Raw genomic sequence first — 19,642 nt, 5'->3', positions numbered from 1 at the left:
AGTACTCGTTCATTCACAAATTAAGCTTTTTTTTAGTTTTATATAGCGTGAACTAGACCCGAGACATTGGGTATCAGAGCGCTTTACATGAGCACCCGTTTCGTTACAGAAGAACACACTAATTTTTGTTAGGCATGGGGAGATTAAGTGATTTGCCCAGAATCACAGGTTGTTAAGCTGTTGTTGCCGAAACATTTAAGCATTATTAACCAGTGGCCTTGATATTGTATGAGCTCTCTTAGTAGGTATATACTACCTGAACAGCAGCTGCCTTTTGTATAAGATTAAAAACTCGTCCACCACTATACTCTGCCTTTGAGTATAACCCTCTATCCATGACTGGCTCAATTTAACCAACCTGGCATAGTCTGTGTGGTTCAGTGGCAATGTGGTAGCGCTATCAATATGATGCAAGATACATTGCAGCGTCAAACAAGCACTGGAAAAGCCTAAAAGTCTCACTCTAAAGGCTTGAGCTGTTGCCTTTAACAATGCTTGTTTAGTTTGGCTTACAATAAGTCCAAATTGGGTGCCAGTAAGTGATGACACATAAACATGTATGCAGACATGTGTGCAGTAAAGAAAAGCCATTACAGGATTGCTCCCGATATAGGCAGTCCTGATGCACTGTCAGGCCTTTTGGCATATCTTTTTTTTTACCATTTCAACATGGTTAATGACCATTTTATAATGTAAATAAAAAAGATAAAATAAAATTTGTAGGAGTAGAGAAAATAGCATATACACGGGCTGGTAATACTATACTACTACTGCTGCGTAATCAGGGAAAAAAGGAAAACATTTAAAAATGGGGAACCGGAAGGGGGAGAGGAATGTTCAAATTACAGTGTGTCGGACAGTTTGGAGTAACCTCAAAGGATTACTTCTGAAGCTTGTTTGTAAAAAGGTCGTAAACGGGCAGTGCAGTGGTGCCTATGCAATTCTGTGACAGACAGGAAATGGATGTGCTCACTACAATTTATGATGAGAGCCCTTCATCAGTCACGGTTTGGGATCAGTCGGCAGAAGTACATAAGCCCAACTGTATACTTCATTATAACTAAGGCTCCCTGTTTTCCGTTTTTACGGATTTTTACAGATAAATACAGACAGAAAACATTTATTTTCTTGTCTGTATTTATTTTTAAATGTGGATAAAAACGGAAATTGGGTTGCTTTTTGAATAATTCTAAATACTGTCTGCCATGACTGCCAGGCCAATTGCTGTGTGGATTGATAGGTATGGGGATAAAAAAGAAAGGAATTTTAGTAAAGAGGTTTTAACAGCATTAGATATGCACAAAGTTGATACTGAATTATGCATATTTTCTTATCAGTGCATTGATTTATCTTCTGTGGGGGTTTACAACATTGAAACCTAGTAGGCATTCAAGCATGACTGCATATTTACCGGTTAAATAAATGTGGAAATATACTAATTTCAGCTTCATTTTTCCACAAATCCCAAAATAAATATGGATAAATACAGATAAAATTAGCAAAAAATAAATATGGATAAATACAGATGGGAATTTCAAAAAAATAAATACTATAAAACCGGGAGCCCTAATTATAACAAGAACGTGAGTGGAATTAATAAAACGGACTACCTGAGGTGACTTGTAAAACCAGCAAATGGTACATGAAATTGGCTATCCACCTGATCCATTTGGCAGCGCACAATGCATACATTGTCAATTGTCTGACTACCACTGTGGTTTCATTTCAGAAGAATGTATTCTTCTGCTGTTAACTATGTGTTGGTGAAAAGCGCTGTACATAATTCCTTCCGCAGAGATAGCTGGAGGCATCGTGGGTAAAGTTGATTAGGATTAGTTGGACTGAAGGGTGAGCTGCTCTCTTCCATCTCTCTGTTCACAAAAGAGATATGAGGTTTTACAATTTAGAATTTTTTTAAAATTTCAGAGGACTTGAGTATTAATAGAAGAAATAGATCTTGGATAGCCTGTATCCTTGTACCGTAACCAATGAGTAAGTATCTGATCTGTGTTCTTAGGGCATATTTTGCATAACTCCTCACTTTACTAATTATAACACAGTTAACCAGATGAACAGCCTGACCTTTGTCAGAGGAAGGGCAGAGACATGCAAAAATAAAAGCCTTATTACAGAAAACCTACACTGATGTGTATCATAAGAATTTCTGATAATGCTGTTAATAGGCAGGGCTACAGCAATTATGCGGCATAGGAGGACCAAATTATACAGAAGGTTTGACCAAATTATGTGGCAAAACAAAAGATAAAGTATCCAGAGTAATTCTGCACATTTTGTGATAGTATGTAGCCAATACAGCAATAAACAACAGAAAGGTGACTGGTCAATCTTTGCGAAGGACCTTCCATTGCGCAGCAACATGTGGTAACACTTTTTTTGTAACTTTTGATATTTTTTTTTAGGTGGAGTTTTAGATAGGGCGAACTAGACCCGAGCGCTTCACATGAGCACCAGTAATGTTACAGATGGACACATTCATTTTTGTTAGGCACGGAGAGATTAAGTGATTTGCCCAGAATCACAGAATGTTGAGCATCCCTGCCGAGGCTCAAACCTGGTTCCCCAGCTTCGAGGTCAACCGCCCTAGCCGGTAGGCCACAAAGAATTTGTTTCTTAAAATCTGCAGATTTTGCAGCAGATGATTCTGTAGCAAATATGGAAAATCTATAATTATGTGGAAAACGCAGTAGCCACAAAATCGCACTATTCCAGTGGACCTGTTAAATGGTATATAAATGTAGGGCCAGATTTACTAAGATTTTGCATCAAGTATGCGTCACTTTTTTGGCACAGCCCTGCGCAAAATCTAGTTGGGTATTTACAAAGCCTTGAAAAGTCTGATTTGCGTTACTTAGAGTGACTTTGTAACGAAAAAAGTAACACAAGGCAGCTCATGCTTTGCCTTGCATCACCCTTTAACCAGGGAGGCGTACATGCGTGGAGCATGGGCATTCCTGTGCATCCACCGTTGTATTTTGATGCAAACCCAGATTTACTAAAGCCTGTAAACCTGGGTTTCCGCCAGAATGGTACATCTACTCGGGCTGGTGTAACCAGGAGGAATATCTTTTTGCATGCCTGCTACATTCTGCACACACTTACACAGAAGAATATGCTTTTAAAGATAGTTTTTGGAAGGGTAGTCCTACCTGCATGAAACTATCTAGCCCATAACACAGGCACCCTTGTGGATGGGCAGCCACAAGAGCGGCAGTGCAGGTATAGAGCTGAACAGCACCATATCTTTATAAATATGTTCTGATCTCACACGTTCACGCAATGCAGCGCAGCACCTTGCTTGCTGCACTATGTTGCGTGAACTATTAATAAATCTGGGTCATAAAGAGAGATGTATTTGGTTGGCCAAATGAAAAGTCTCAAGTAGAAAGAAGCACATTACATTTTTAGTGTTTGAAGGTTGGGCACTCCCTGACTTTCTGCTTTATTGATCAGCAGCTACACTGAAATTTCACAGCATATTAATAATCTTAAATAAGAAGTGAAAGTAATATATATTTCAAATAATTTGTCCCCTATGTTCACCCATTAATTAAGCTCTTTAGTGCGACCCCGCCAAGTACTTAAAAACAGGACTGAAAACCGCCATATATGATCAAAAGTAGAAACTACTGAGAATATATGCATTTTTGACAAAAAGATTGTTTTAAGATATCCTTGGTCTGTCCATGTAATAATTGATGATCAATGTAGTATAATCAGGAAACAAGTTGGAATAAACCACATCAATCAATCAGGATTTATAAAGCACGGCTAAGCCAGGTGCTTACAGACTCCGGAGGCTTATTCGAACAGCCAGGTCTTGAGGGCCATTTGGAATTCTGGAAGTGAGGTGATGGTCCAGGGGGGCGTGGAGTGGCTGTTCCAGGTCTTTGTTGCTAATGTGGGAGACGGAGCGTCCTCCACTTCTGCTTCGGTAGATGCGGGGAGTATGGGCAAGTGAAAGGGAGGCGGAGCGTTGTCTTCACGATGGTTGGTGGAAGTTCAGGTGGTGGTTAATGTAGGCGGGTCCTTGGCTTGTAGAGCCTTGTGTGTGTGGGTCAGCAGCTTGAATTTCCATATCTTCTGTGCGGGGAGCCTGTGCTGTTTCCTAGGGTGGGGTGTGATGTGGATTCAACGGGGAAGGCCGAGGATGAGTCTGGTTGCGGCGTTCTGTATGGTCTTAAGTCTCTGTAGAAGGTGTGTGGAGATTCCTACACAGAGAGCATTGCTGTAGTCCAGTTGACTGGTAATGAGGGTTTGTGTCACATGCATCTCATGTGTAGGGCTAGCCACTTGATGATCTTACATACCATGTGCAGAGTGAGGAAGCGGACGGAGGAGATGGTGTTGATCTATGATTTCATGGTGAGCTTGTTGTCAATGATGATTCCAAGGTATCTGGCGTAGGTGGGGGGAGTGGGTGCAGGTCCTAGGTCAGATGGCCACCAGGAATCATTTCATGTGCTGCTGCTGTTACCAAACATTAGTACTTCGTCTTGTCTGTGCTCAGCTGCAGGCAGTTGTTCTTCATCCAGTCGGAGGTGTTTGTCATGCATCTGTGGAAGTTGGTCTGGTGGTAGTGGGGCCATCTGTGATTGAGGGGATGAGTTGGGTGTCGTCTGTGTAAGAAATTATGTATAGACCGTGGGAACTTTTGATGTTGGCCAGCAGGGTCATATATGCGTTGAACAGCGTGGGCCTGAGGGATGAGCCCTGGGGGGCAGTGCAGGTGATCTCCTTGGGTTCAGAGGTGAAAGATGGGAGGTGGATCCTCTGAGTTCTTCTGGTGAGGAAGGTGGTGATCCATCTGAGTGCGTCCCCTTGGATGCCGATGTGTTGAAGTTTTTCGATACAGTGTCAAAGGCTGCCGAGAGGCTGAAGAGGATCAAAGCTGCTGGAGGATGGGTTCGGATGTCGTCGGGGTTTGCGATCAGTGCGATTTCAATGCTGTGATTGCTGCGGAAGCCGGATTGGGATGAGTCAAGTAGCTGGTTCTGCTCCATGAGCTGATTGTTGATGATCTTTTCCCGTACCTTCGCTGGAAATGGGAGCAGGGAGATTGGACAGTCTTTTTGAGTTTGTCATCTGACGGTTTTTTGAGAAGTGGTCTGACTTCAGCATGTTTCCAGGCATCTGGAAATGTTGCGGTGGTGATAGAGGTGTTGAGTAGGGTGGTGAATTCCTAGCTGATCCTTTGGTTTCCGAAAGTTGAAGATGTTCTGCTGGCATGGGTCTGTAGGAGCTCTAAAGTGGATGGATTTCATGGTGGAGGTGGTGTACTGGGTGGAGAGGATTTTCCAGGTGGTCAGTGTGTGACTCGTGTCAGTTACGGTGCTGGCGTATCTGTCGAGGAAGTCCATAGGTGTGGGCTGCTGTTCGAAGTTTCTGTATATGGTTGCGATCTTGTCGTGGAAAAAGTGGGCAAGGTTGTCGCACAGCTCCTGGGAGGGTGTGATGTTGTTTTCGGTGGCAGCTGTGTTGGAGAGTTCCTTAACGATGTTGAAAAGTTCCTTGGTGGTGTTGGCGCGGATTTTGATGCATGGGGCAATGGCTATCTTCTTTGTTGCCTTCAGCAGGTGGTGGTAGAGGTTGAATGCTGCCCTGTTGGAGGTGTCCTTGCTGGTGCCTCATCTTCTCTCCAACTGTTTGCTGTCTCGTTTCACTGTCCTGGGCTCTTGGGTGTACCAGTTGGGCTTTTTGGAAGATCATCTCTGGATGTTGCTCTTGATGGTGACGATACTGGCTGTGCAATTGGTGATCCAGGCATTGAAGTTTTTCGCTCCCTGTTCGAGGTTGGTGGTGGTAGCAGGGTTGGAGGTGGTGAGGGCATTCACCCAGCTGGTCTCTGAGATTTTGTTCCACTTCCTGTAGGGTGCATTGGTCATCGTGGGGGGGGGGGGGTGCGGGAACTAGAGATGCTGATGTGGACAATGGAGTGATCGGTCCATGTGAGTTCTGTGACATGGCTGTATTTGATGCGGTTGCTGGAGGTGAAAATTGGGTCCAGCATGTGTCCTGTGGTGTGTATAGGGTTGTGGACGATCTGGGTCAATCCGAGGCTGCTCGTACTGTCGAGGTGGTGTGCAGTTATTTTGTCGTTTCGGTCATTGGTGTGGAAATTTAGGTCGCTGAGGAAGATGTAGTCCTTGGAGTCTAAGGCTAGGGCTACAATGAAGTCTACAATGGTGTTGCAGATGCTGGAGTGTGGATCTAGGGGCAGGTATGTGAGGGTGCCTCTGATGGTTGTCTTGTCGTCTGTGTGTAGCTTGAAGTTGATATGTTCCATGGGGGTGGTGGTGTTGTAGGTGGTGGTGGAACACTGTATGGTCTCTTTGTGATTAATGGCTGTTCCTCCTCCCGGCTTGTTGGTGCGGTCCTGGTGATTGATTTTATATCCATTGGAGATATCTGTAGCAATGTGTGGGGCAGATCTGGATCTGGGGTTGAGCCAGGTCTCAGTGAGGAAGACAATGTCAGTTGTGGAAGTGGCGATGAAGTCCCATAATTCAGTGGAATGCTTGCATAGTGATCGTGTGTTGAGAAGGGTGCATGCGAGTTGGTATTTTTTTTCAGGTGGTGTCTGTGGTGTGTATGAGGTGGGGCTGGTCAGTGGGCTAGTGTGTGTGCTGTGGCAGGTGAAGTGGCAGTGGGTGCAGGTAAAAGGTCCTACCGTTGAGCATGGGTTGGCATGTTGGCAGTGTTTGTTGCGGCATCCATCGTTGAGGGTGTAGAACTCGGCGATAGTGAATCTTCAGGGGGTGGGAGGGCCAGAGCCGTAGCACTAGGCGCTGTCCAGGCATGGATGGGTGCAGATGGGCTTGCCTTTGGCTGATCACTGGCATGTCCGCTGCGTTCATCTGCTGCGTGGATGCCCTGTGACCTGCATTAAGTAGGTCCTCGGGTGGGTGGGGCTTCTGTTGGCAGGAAGAACAGTGAGTGGGAAAGCCCGGTTAGAAAAACCCCAGGTGGAAAACCCGGGCAGCTGCGGTGTCACTGGGTCAGTCTGGTACAAGCTGTAACTGAAGACCGCAACCAAGTGGCAAGCTAGGTGTCCAGGTGCCTATTGATGTGGTTTTGCTGCGGCCTGGATTAAGTAGGTCCTGGAGTGGGCGGAGCTTCTGTTGGCAGAAAGAACGGTGAGTGGGAAAACCCAGTTGGGAAAACCTCCGCGGGAAAACCCGGGCAGCTGCAGTGTCACTGGATCAGTCTGAAACAAGCAGGAGAGGGAGGCCACAGGCAAGTGGCAAGCTAGGTGTCCAGGTACCTATATAAGCGAACTAATTGGCAGTATGCGCATTATGTCATACGTTTTACTTGATAGTTGTCATTTAATGTTATGTTATCAGGAATTTATAGAGTGCATGTTCACCATAAGGTCTCTTGCCACTAGGGTGGGGAAAGCAACAATAGCAGCAAGATTAGCCATAAGCTTGTGTGAACAGCAACGTTTTTAAAAGTTTCCTGAAACCCACATAATTAGCAGATGATCTGACGTCAAGGGGATGGGAAAGTTAGTAAATTCAGATGAGCTGATCTAAGATGGAGGGTAGGCATAAAATGCGGAATTCTCGAGGACACGAAAGCTGGGCTTTTGCTGTGAAGGGCTTTAAAGATAATACAGGTTGTTTTAAAAATGGCCCTCTTGAATACGGTAAGCCAGTGTAACGTTTTCATCAGAGGCTTAGTATGGCAGTGTCTTGATTGGCAAAAAAACAACCGGACTGCCTGATTTTGAGCCAATTGCAACCTGTGGTTTAGGTCTATAGGGAGCCCCAGATAAAGAGTGTTGGCATAGTCATTCCGAGACATCATCAAGGCAATAATCATTTTGATGACAGCATCCAGCGTGAAATATCTTCTGATTTTCCGGAGCTTGAAAAAACAAGAGGATGGGATGTCTGATGTTTCAGGGATAGATCGTCATCGATGAAAATCCCAATACTTTTCACTGCTTTCTTGGGCATCGAGGGAATCCCATCCCAGGGGGCCAAAAGGAAGGATTCTATTGATGCGGTTTTTTCCTCGTGACCACAATTTCAGTTTTGTCGGAGTTTAACTTCAACCGGTGACTATTCATCAAGTCCCGAATATATAACATAGTGTTTTGAAAAAAAAACTGAGATTCAATAGTGTTATCAATGGTGAAAATGAGCTCCACATCTTCAGCGAAGATGTATATGTTCACCTTCTGCTTCTGTAAGGAATATATCAGTGGGCGAATGTAAAGAGTGAACAAGTGAGGGGAAAGATGGACCCCTGAGGGGCTCCACAATCTCGTTGGACCTTAGCTGAATGAAAAGGGGCGAGGTGGATCGTTTGAACCCGGTCTTTAATAACATTTGATAAGCATTGTATGGAAATAATAAAACTAGGTAAGTAATCAGATAATTCTCTTAGTTAGATGGATTGCCATACTTTATTTTATTGGATGCTCTGCATGGTTAATAGTAGTTATTAATACTTAATTTTATACGGAGCGTCCTGCTTCACTTCTGCCATTTCTAAGTGCTGGAAATAGGAGATATCTCGATTAGCTGACTTACTAGAACTCAGCTTACCTATGTTGTAAGTGTGGAAGGTTGTGTTGGCCTTGCCTGGATTCAAACTCCTTATCTGCAAATCACTACAGATGCCAGCTGCAAACGTTTAGCTAAGTCAACTAACTGACGTTTGGGTTCAGTTGGTAAATGTAACTTACCACTTATATACTCCTAAAATTCCAGGTATGACATACACCTACTCATGCAGAAATGCTTAGTGAATGAGGCTCTAAAAATACTCACTTTAGAGTGAAACAATAATGTACAATGTAGTAGCTACATGGCTCTTCAAATGACCAACGGAGCTGCAGGCACCTTGAGACCCCCACGGGCGAGTAGTGCACTCTAAACCCCTGATTGATTGAGCTATACTGTACACTTGAAAAAAGTAGCTAACTTCTTGAAAGGGGAAATCAAGGTACCAGATATCATGTAAAAGGGGATTGTTGTGAGAGGTTTCAGGATTTTGTACAATTACCTAATTTGTGGAACAATATATTTGCTTGAGTTTTGGGGTGTATTGGTTCTCTTAGAGCTGCTGGGCTCATTTCAGCCAATCTGGGATATCTTGCTAATTTATACCTACAGTTTATATGTTGAAAATAAATTCCTTATCGATAATAAGCAGCAAAAGGATAGTAAATGACTGCTGAGAAAATGATGTACAACAATGCATTTGAATAAAGAAACCGATTATATAGGCTGGAGCTGACCACAGGGACACAAAGTTCATAATTCGGATTTATTAAAAGCATTCAAGAGAATCACAGTTATCATTCGCATTGCTGAAATCTTTTTGTGAATGGAATTTTGTTTTATTTTTTAATTTATAAAAATATTAAAACAAATCTACATTTTTACCAGTATTTACATGAGGAACAAAATAGGATGTCTCAGCAAGAAAGGTTTACCAAGTGAATTCGGTCAATTTTTATCATTATTATAAAACCGCTCACACGCAGAAACACCCATGACGGGAAAGAGAGACCAACATAAATAAACCTTACAAGTTAACAAAGGAATTGATTTCTTCGTTGTAATCTGATTGAGCAATATCCATATGCACAATTGTGGCAAACAGAGAGGAAAGACTGACTGTGTTTATGTTTGCATAACCTAGTAACAAATGAAACATAATGTTGCCACAGGCAAACATTAGTGCTCCGGGAAGGGCAGTGCAGCAAGGGTATTTTACCTAGCCATACTTACAGCTGTGTTCCTTTTTTGCTTAATCAGTTTTGTCAGACTTCCAGGAAAACAAACAGAGAAACCAAAACCGGGGTCAGGATTGAAATGTGCACAGTATAGGACAATTGCCCAATAATACATAAAATGAATATAGAAAGCAGACATCACATTTCCGACAATAAAGAAACAAAGAAAATCGAGAACACAAGGAAAAGACAGGAGAAAGTCTGGCATTGTAGATACATGTAACCGACAGCAACAGATAGACGCATAAATACAGAAGTAAATCAATTAATAGTAAGTAAATAAATAAATGAATGACTAAAATGCAGGATGTCTGACTACCACTACAATCACAAATCCAGAAGCAAGAAGGGAAGAGTGATGGCTCTTGCATACACTCCGAGAGGGTTTATGGACTTCTTTGGAGATTGTGAAAATGAACAGGAAACATGCTGTGCTTAATTGTTAAGATTGTGGGGCTACAATCAACATAACATTTTATGAATATAATACAAACTGATGCAATCTAATGCTTCTTCTTAAAATGGCAGGGTTTAGGCAGAGTGTAAAATATGGAGTTCTTGGTACCGCATAGTGAGTACGTGATATTTTATTATTGTACCATATATGTTTATCTGGCCTAATTATAAAATGAACACGTTAATTAAAATTCAAAGGATAAGCTTTTAGTTCTGTTAGATTTAGGGATCGGATTTGCCACACTACCACTCTATGTTCTACTAAGTCCTTTTTAGACTTTACTTGTAGGACCATTTCATTAAGTTTGTCTAGTTTGTCATCTGTTATGGAGGTTGTCAATTCTCCCTGGAACAATCCCTGGATTGCCCTGGTGTCATGAAGGCAGTATCAGAAACAGAAATTGAACAGGACTGTAAGGGACCTGTTTACTGTACCTTCTATAATTATGACTCCTTACCTCCCCCCTAAAAGCTCAGCCTGCAAAAAGGTGATTGTTGAAGGACAAGTGGAAGAGGGGAGGCAAAGTTTAATCCTTTATTAAAATCAGGGGGTCAAGGCTGTGTTATGTCAATTCTGCAACTCTTGGCATTCTGAGGAACCAATCTATGATATGAACAAAAAAGAGGGCATTGCATTGTTGTTTCAAGTATAGCATAAAGAGAGCTCTGCCCAACATAAATAAAAAGAAAAATGCCTGACCTCATGCTTCAAAGGGCTTGCTCAAATGACAACTGGCAATGTCAATATGTCTGGCTTTATAATACTGCAACCTGCACTCTGAAAGGCACACTGATCACCCTGTATTCACATGGGCACACCTCTCACCATGCCAGAAAAGAAGTGATGGAGCTCTGGGCCCTTCTAACAAATCTTCACTCCTGAGTTGATAAATCTTTTAGAGCTTGAGAGGTAAGAGGAAGTAAAATATTTATTCCAAATGTAATTAACAGAATAACTCATTTAGTCCCCAATAAGGCCAACACCACTATAAGGAAGGTTTACTTAATTACAGACTGAGAAACAAACTGATATAAATGAGTCCAAGTAGCATTTTATAGAAGTACAAAATAATCAATATGAGCCCAAATCTCTGAAGTAATTTCAGCCTAAACAACATAAAACATACTAAGAATTCAGTTTGGCCAAAATCTTAGCAAATAGACCGGCCCCAATGGTACCCCGGCTGGTCCACGCTGATCAAAACGGTTTCGGACCGGCTCGCAGCACAACGCTGAACTTGCAAAAGTTCTTCAGAGTAGCTCAATACTCGACAGAACACTGGCCGCCTTCAGGTTGCCTAGTACTCAAACTAGAGAAAGCGTTTGACACGCTAGAATGGGACTTCTTATTTGCCACCCTAGCTAGGTACGAACTGGGTGCTTATTCCCTGAGTCTTGTTAAATTACTGTACACCCAGCCTACACCACCTACTCTACAAGTCAAGACAGGTCCTTATGAGTCTAACTCGATTCCCATTGGACGTTGTACCAGACAGGGATGCCCGCTTCCCCCATTTCTGTCTTCCGTAGCCATAGAGCCACTGGCCGAGTCCCTACGTAAAGTGGGAGAAGAATGGGGAATCCCCCTGGGAGATGGCATACACGGGGTATCCCTGTATGCTGATGACCTGCTGGTATACCTCCGAGATATAAGAGCCATGTGAAGCCATAGCGAAAACACTGTCGGACTTTGCTTCCCTATTGAGATTGCGAGTGAACTGGGGGAAACCATGCCTGTACCCATTCGCTGAGACTGCCTCCAATCCAGCATTAGTGGCCAATGGCGTCTCGGTGCAATGGCAGCAGTCGACATTCCTCTATCTACCATCAGCCAGAGGATCTCCTAGAAGAGACCCTTACTTGAGCCAACAATGCGATTAGGTTACAGATGGCATTCTTCCGCACACTCCCCCTGGCTGTCATGGGTCGATTTGCACTCTTAAAAATAGTAGTTCTCCCATGACTACTATATCATTTCACCAATTTGCCTCTGTATTTCAAGCCCCCAGTCTTCCGATCGCTCAAGTGCGATATGCGACACTTCATATGGCATGGCTCACGATGCAGAGTAGCATTGGCCAAACTCTACCTGCCGATAGATCAGGGATGGCTTGCCGTAACTAACATGGAGCATTATTACTTAGCAGCGCAATTACAATGGGTAGCCCGGTGGATCAGGGGGCTGTACCTAACAGACACTGCTACACAGCAACCAGGACATACGCATCCCTACATCACAAAACTGTTTCATCCTGCCAGAAAAGAAGCAGCACCTGTCCAATTGATGCTGGCAGTCTCCTACAGCTGTTTCCGCTGTAGTTGTTGGCTCACAAGAAATGTCATCCAATATGTGCCTTCCATAATGATACAGGGCACACCGAGAAAGCATTGCGCTGTCACCACAACAGAGCTCTCCACCTGGGAGGGAGCGGGATTACAGGCATTAGGAGATATGTACCAAGACAAGCAATTAATGCCATTTGACACACTGGTCGAGGAGTGCGGCCTGCCACGAGGCCAATTCTTATTGCCTCTCTGATGCAGACATTGTGTACCTTGTGGGGCGATATTACCCAAGAGCCTACAACACACCTTTCTGCCCAATACCTCCACAAAATGGGTACCAGAAGACACCTCACAAAATGGTTCACTGAATCACCAAGGACGCATGCAGCACACCCGTTGGTATCACTCAGACAACACTGGGATACTGACCTACACAGACAATGCACGGAGCGTGAATGGTCGGCTATACTCGAGGGGCCCACACGTATTCCAAGAAATGGCAGGTTTCGATTGATACAATACTTCATAATACACAGAGCATACCTGACACGAGCTAAGATTAACAACTACTTCACTGGCACTGGTGCCCGCTGCCCCAGATGCGGACAGGTAGATGGGGACCTGTTACACATGTTGTGGACCTGCAATTGGGAAATTGTCACTACACAATTATCGCAGTGTACTGGCCGAATTGTGGAATGCACTTGGGAAGTCTGTCTCTAGGGCTTGTATCATAGATCCAAAAAGCACAAGGTGACATCCCGATTTATAGACCTCGGTTAATTGTGGCTATACATTAGATTAATAGGCGCTGTAAGTCCTCAGAACCCCCGGCTAAGAAAGCCTGGTTTCAATCACTAGCGTGTTGGGTTCCGGTGGAAAGTGTTGCACAAACCGTGAGGACATCATGGGATTGTGAACACTCCCGATCGCGAGGGCATGGGACATGATTTTACTAGACCTTCGCAATACCTGGCCGGAGAGTATGGGGACATGTGAGACCACCCGAGATACAGGTAGGGCACAAACACCAGTAGCTAACAGAGTAATACAGGTAACTACATGAGGTCTGTGTCTCGGGTCATGCATGATCTCATGACTTGTGCACCTTACATACACATCCAGGACACACCACAATCACTTAGATGGGGTCTGTACTACATAAAAATATCACACTAATTACACAAGGATGCGGAAGTGGCGCAGTCACTGGAGGCGACAGAATATCAAGTTGGGCAACTGTTTCCACCCCACTTACCTACTCATTATCACCCTTGCTCCAACCCCCAATCCCCTTCCACTAACCTCCTATCCTACCCTACACCCCACATGCTACGTACAGAAAATACACCAAAGGTGTTATGGATAAATAACTGTAACTTGTATGAATTTATCTCTTGAAATATATGCATGTACAAGGTTGCCTATAAGGCTTGTTAAAATCAATAAAACAAATTTAAACAAAAAAAACATAATAAGAATTCAGTAGCGGCTATACAGAAAATAAGAAATAAGATTTGCCCGTTAAATTGTAAATTACAATCTTCCTGTCTAGTCATGAGTAACAACAGAATCTCTAATTTGCCCTACACTATCCTATAACAGGGAACCCTAATTAGTCAAGGAAGCAAGGAAAAGGTATCCGCAATAGTGGAGACTTCAGAACAAGTGCTCCAAATCGAATAGAAGCAAGTCTCTTATTTTGCACTCAGATAGGTACATCACTAACCCTGCTCTTACAGGGGCACACTTGTCAAACCTTGCACTCAAATTAGCACATTGCTCACCTTGCAATCACAGGGTCACACCTCTCACACTCTGCACACACTCTGGTACACAGACACGTCCATCATGCGGCACTCATACAGTTGAACCCATATGCACAAACAGGGACAGCCAACAATTACACATCTCACATAGGTACACATCTCACTTAGCACTAAGACAAGCACACATCTCACCCTGTAGTCACCACTTAGGGGCTGTGAGGGTAGAAGAGTGGTTGGCTACCAGGGTAGAATGGTAGCTGGTGTACAAGGTGGAGAGCAACAATATGGGATCCAGGCAAATATGAGCAAATGAATAAGGTCAGAAGGAACCAAGGCTTCCAGAGCCAAGTAGCAAAGTGTGCACAAATGCTCCAGTTAATGGCTCAAAGATGAAAAAAGCCAGACTCATCCTGAATATACCCTTCCACAGTCACATCACGGGTCACCTGAGAGGCCTCCACTGGCTCTCGATCAACAAAAGAATTACCTTCAAGCTCCTCATGCATGCCTACAAAGCCCTCCATAACACCGGACCCGCATACCTCAACCCCCGCCTCTCCTTCTACACACCTACCAGACATCTCTGCTCCACCCATCTGGCCCTGGCCACCATCCCATGGATCCACAAGACCACGGCTGGAGGAAGATCCTTCTCCTACCTTGCGGTGAAGACAGGGAACTCCCTGCATCTACATCTCAGGCAATCACCAACACTGCCTCAATTGAGGAAGGACCTCAAGACCTAGCTCTCCAAATGAACTGTGGATCAACCCCCCCCCCCCCCCACAATAGTGCCTTGAGACCCTAACGGGTGAGTAGTCATGCTTTACAGGAATCTTGATTGATTTTTACCCACCAAATTCCGAATGTGTCAGAATTTACCAAATTCTTGTATATGGAGTGGAATTTACCCCTGCCACCTGTAATTGGGGCCTCAATATAAACTGCACTAATGGTCAGTGCATGACTTAGGCAGCCACAGACCACTCAATGCATTTCACATTCCATGCTCCAGACAGAAAACCTGCAGGCATCATTAACACCCATGATGGAGTGAATAGCATACAATGTAGAGTAACCCACAAACAGCCTGGACCCAGAAGTATTGGCAACTAGGCGTCCACTGCAGATGAATTTGCCCTCAGCTCCCCTATGACTAAATGGGAATACTCTCCCTAGTTAATTGATGGTTTGTCAAAAACACCATGGGCATCATCTTCCTTAGGATGTTCCCTCACCTCTCCCCAGGACAAAGTTGACTCGATTTACCAGACCTGAGTGGCATGCCCTTCTCTCGTCTATGGTACTTACTCTATGGCAACTCTCCTGCATGTGGCTTTAAGTTGTTCAAGTGCAGATTGTGTTTTTCCGAGAATTTACAAATTGACCAATAAATTACCAATTTGGTCATTGTGGATTTCCGCCTTGCTTGGCCAATTGATGTCTTCTTCTCCTTGCACACATAGGGCCTGATTATAATTTGGGCTGTTAATTCCGTCCTGTGCGTAAAACCTTATATATGCACAGGGCGGAAATATGTTTTTTTTTAATTTAACTCGTGATAATTATCGGATGCGTTAAATTACTCAACCGTCTTTACATTTCGGCAGGTTAAACCTGCCTAAATTTAACAGGGGAAAACATAAAGTATTTACTGCATCATGCAGATGTTTGGTGCATTGAACATTAAAATCTTCATTTTATTCCCATAAACTTGTAATAAGTGTTATTTGTCGCACTTTATTAATAATGTACTCCATGGTACGGTTAGTTATCAGTTGCCTTAAATAACGCATCAGCTTGTAATCAGGCCCATACTGTACGATTTGATGGCTCAATAGGAAACGTGTACTCACCCCCTCCTACTCCTTCAGTGTCTGTAGATTAATAATTTGGATGGCCTCCTTAAGGATGCTGCTCAAAGTTGAACTTCTTAGACCACCTTGCCATTGACTCTGGAGACTGTTCTGAAGTTTCAATCGCCAAAGTCTGGTAACTGGTCTCTTACCATACGCGGCTAAGACAATGTACGACACTCCAATTCTAGCGACATCTTTCTCCCCTAAACCATTTGGTGCCCCTTGCACCCCAAGTCAGAGATTCAATCGCAGCTGTTTTTACAGATATTCCCAACCAGTCAATGTTGTCAATTCTTTATTTCTGTACAGTTGTACTGGACTTAAGAATGAAATGTCGCTTAAAGGAAGAGTCAGCCGCATTGTTTTTTTCCTGACAGCCCAAAAGACAAACATTCTGAAGTGAACAACAATGCTCAACAGCGCGCCCTTATTTTGTTGCACCCATTTCAGACTGGGACTACTCTAAAAAAATATGTTGTCTACAGTGCAGGCGTGAACTCAGTCGGCAATTTGCGCTTACGTGAAAACAAGGCCATGGTTTGAAATTGCACCTGGGTATTTCATTGGAGTTGAACCCACTTCATGTTCAAGAGTGGACAAGGATCCTCCCACTGGCGGTTGCCGCGTCTTCCTGCACCCTCCCAGAGGGGGATTCCTGGGAGTCCCCCACTGGCGGGTGACGCGTCTTCCTGCACCCTCCCAGAGGGGGATGCCTGGGGGTCCAAGGTACACCCACAACCTCCTCCCAAGAAGAGACCTGCGGACACCCTGACTGCAGAGGTGCTAGAAGTGGGGGTGCGAGAGGTGTTGCTGCACCCCTAGAGTAACCATGCAAGATTTCCAAATAAGATTGATCGACAGAGAGGCCTTTCATTTGGTTTTACTCTTTTAGTAGCATCCTCTGTGCATTCAAAGACAGATGTCACATGCCAGGCAATGTCTTCTGGCAAACCATTGTATTCTTTTTTTTTTTTTTACACTAAGAGTGGTATTTATTTTTCTCTTCTCTTACTGCAAAGTGAGTGAATTATGTAACCAACTGACAAGCATCCTGGGGTAGAGAGTGTGAGTGGAAAAGGCTGCAGACTGTCAAATGTTTGGAATACTTGTAAATGAACTTTACAGATATTTCATAATATATCCACAGCAAGTAGAAAACAAATGATTACTGCTGCTGCATTAAGTAAAATATTGGAAAAACATACAGTTAGAAGTGAGAGGTTTATTTTACTAATTCTGAAGCATGACGGAAACAAAGATTTTAAAGGATGAAAACAAACCAAGACACTTCACATATATGATACATATGCACAGATACCGAATGTCCGCCCGCTGTTTGTGCATCATACAGGTTGAGCTGTAAAACTACACGCCTCATGCAAATGTAATAGACATTTCAAGAGGACAATTACATTGACAATGTGCTGTCTGTAAATTGCACTACCCCCTCCTCCCTGCTTTACTCCTATATTTGGGACAAAGTGCTGCAAAATGCACTATTAGACGCTTAATACAACTCTAGCATTCTCCTGCCGATTGGGCGTGGCCCATTTACTACATTTTGATGTAGCACTTTCTTAGATTTTTCACAACCTGACCTGGGAGAGGATGTGGCGAAGCGGGCAGAGCTGCCAACTCAGGAGCTGGGGATCCAGGTTCAGAGTCTCGGCGTAGGCGCAGCATCCTGTGATTCTGGGAAAACCCCTTAATCTCCTGTGCCTATGGAAAGCTCCTGGATACCCTCATGGGTGATTAGCTGCGCTACATGAATCTACAAGCTTCAGTGACGTAACATTGATGGCAGCACCCCCACTCTGAAAGTTGTTTCAGCACCACTGCCTGTGTGTCACTTTATAAATGGCACTCAATCACTATGCCTCCAGGCAGCTTCTTTGCCATTGTGCCCAAGTCTGTAATGAGCCTGGGGTGCAATGGGAAGGGGCTCCCTTATTTGAATGTGGCCATGCCCCAAAGTAAATGATCTTGCTGGTGCTCACCTAGAGCCAACACAAACCCCATTACAGAAGGGACAGTACAAGCGTCTGCGGCCCGTTATGTAATACCAAGCTGCAAACAGCGGTTAATATGCCCACTGCTGCTCCTAAAGAACTTTGTATAAGTTTGCACTTTGTCGTGGAGAAGTGTGGCTCAATGGTTAGAGCGGCAGATACAGAGACCTGGCCCGGGACCAGGGTTCAATTCCTGCCTCGGTGGGTCTTGAGCTCAATTTCCTCTGACCTGATAATTCTCGCCTCGGTGCCTACTCTAATCATGGGTCCCACTCTGCAACTCTGGGCAATAGCTTGCTTAATCTCCACAATGGCCCTAACAGCGTTGGGGATACCTGGCTTCACCTTGGGGGTGCCCAGGTGTGGACATTTCACAGGGAAAGCCAGGGAGGGTTCCACAGCGGTATGAGTACAGCGCCAGGACACCCCGTTGCTGGGGCAGCAGTGCGCTATGCAAGTACAACATTTCATTTCTACATGTTGAAATAATTAGGTTTTGATATCAAGCCTCTGACTTTGAAGTGGCTGATTCGATGTATGGTGGTCTGCTGACGTAGAAAATGTTCTGCAAATCCATTACATTAATAAATCAAACTTCTATAAGAAGCCAAGTCCTGGAGTTTAAAACATCCGGAAAAAAAAATGTGCCAATTTTTACATTCCTGTAATTACACAATATCTGGCATGCAACATGTTTCCCACATTGTGAAATAATCACGTGACCTCGGGTGGTGGACAGGGTCTACCAACAGCAACTGCGAAAAAAAATGTCATGTCCATTTCAGTCAATCTGAACTTACTTTTAGATCTGATGAAGTGGTTAAAATATGTCAGACCTGTAGGCCTCCCAAAACGACATGGGAACTGTTCTGTTATCTAACTATTAGGGCACTATTCCATGCTCAATAACTTTGCCAATTCACACGTCACTTTGGAAAATACAGTTCAGCTTTCAGGATTTCATCTTCCCAAGTCTGGTGAAGACTGATTTAAGAGGGTAAAAGTTATAATGGAATGTTCCAAAAAGTGTTTTTTTTCATTTCACATGAAAAATCTCATAGGCAAAGTCATCCATGAATACTGAAAACAGCTGAATGAAAGTGGGGCAAATTAGACAGTCAGTGCAGTTTTGTCAAGGCCACTGGAATTATTCTAATGTACAGCTGTTGTATTTTGCGCATAATTATGGATTTGCCACCTTTGCCACATAATTCATGAATCTGCCGCACAATTTGCACAATTCTCATATCTTACAAAAAAGAATAATTTCTAGTTCAGGTGGATCAAATGTTTCAAAAAATGCCCCAAAACGTGGTTCTGCACGATGGCAGACCCTTTGCAAAGATTAACTGTTGACCTTTCTATTATTGATTGCTGAATGCAGGTGCTGAACTGGTATTAATGAGGTGCAGCTTTGCCCGGGCAGTATTGAAAGGTGCTGAAAGGAAAAAATAATGAAATAACATAGCCACGGATTGGCTCACGCTGTGC

At 43.8% G+C, this 19,642-nt stretch overlaps 1 protein-coding gene across 2 annotated transcripts in view; it reads right to left on the bottom strand.

Annotated features, from left to right (window-relative positions):
- Positions 1-19,642, bottom strand: part of RBPMS (RNA binding protein, mRNA processing factor) — a 653,722-nt gene that overhangs the window by 171,096 nt on the left and 462,984 nt on the right. The window lies entirely within an intron of this gene.

Source organism: Triturus cristatus, chromosome 2_2, assembly GCF_964204655.1.
Source record: "Triturus cristatus chromosome 2_2, aTriCri1.1, whole genome shotgun sequence".
Lineage (NCBI taxonomy): Eukaryota > Metazoa > Chordata > Amphibia > Caudata > Salamandridae > Triturus > Triturus cristatus.
This window is presented reverse-complemented; position numbering and strand designations above follow the sequence as displayed.